The following is a 443-nucleotide window of genomic DNA, read 5'->3' as shown; positions in this document are numbered from 1 at the left end:
ATTTTCCAACTACTGGTCCTTCCTCTTTGCTTCCAACCTTTGCATTACAATCACAAGTAATGAGCAATACATCTTGATTGCATGTTTGATCGATTTCAGATTGAAGAAGTTGGTAGAATTCTTCTATTTCATCTTCCCTGGTTTTAGTGGTTGGTGCATAAATTTGAATAATAGTGGTATTAACTGGGCTTCCCTGTAGACGCATGGATATTATCGTATCACAGACAGCATTGTACCTCATGACTTATCTGGATATGTTCTTTTTGACGATGAATACAACACCATTCCTTTCCAATTTGTCATTTCCTGTATAGTAAACCATGTGGTTGTCACATTCAAAATGGACAATACCAATCCTTTTCAGCTCACTGATGCCTAAGATATCGAAGTTGATGTGTTCCATTTCATTTTTGACAAATTCCAGTTTTCCCAGATTCATACTT

The sequence above is a fragment of the Chrysochloris asiatica genome, unplaced genomic scaffold, assembly GCF_000296735.1.
Source record: "Chrysochloris asiatica unplaced genomic scaffold, ChrAsi1.0 scaffold00111, whole genome shotgun sequence".
Lineage (NCBI taxonomy): Eukaryota > Metazoa > Chordata > Mammalia > Afrosoricida > Chrysochloridae > Chrysochloris > Chrysochloris asiatica.
The sequence above is the reverse complement of the archived record's forward strand: the minus strand, read 5'-3'. Positions refer to the sequence as shown.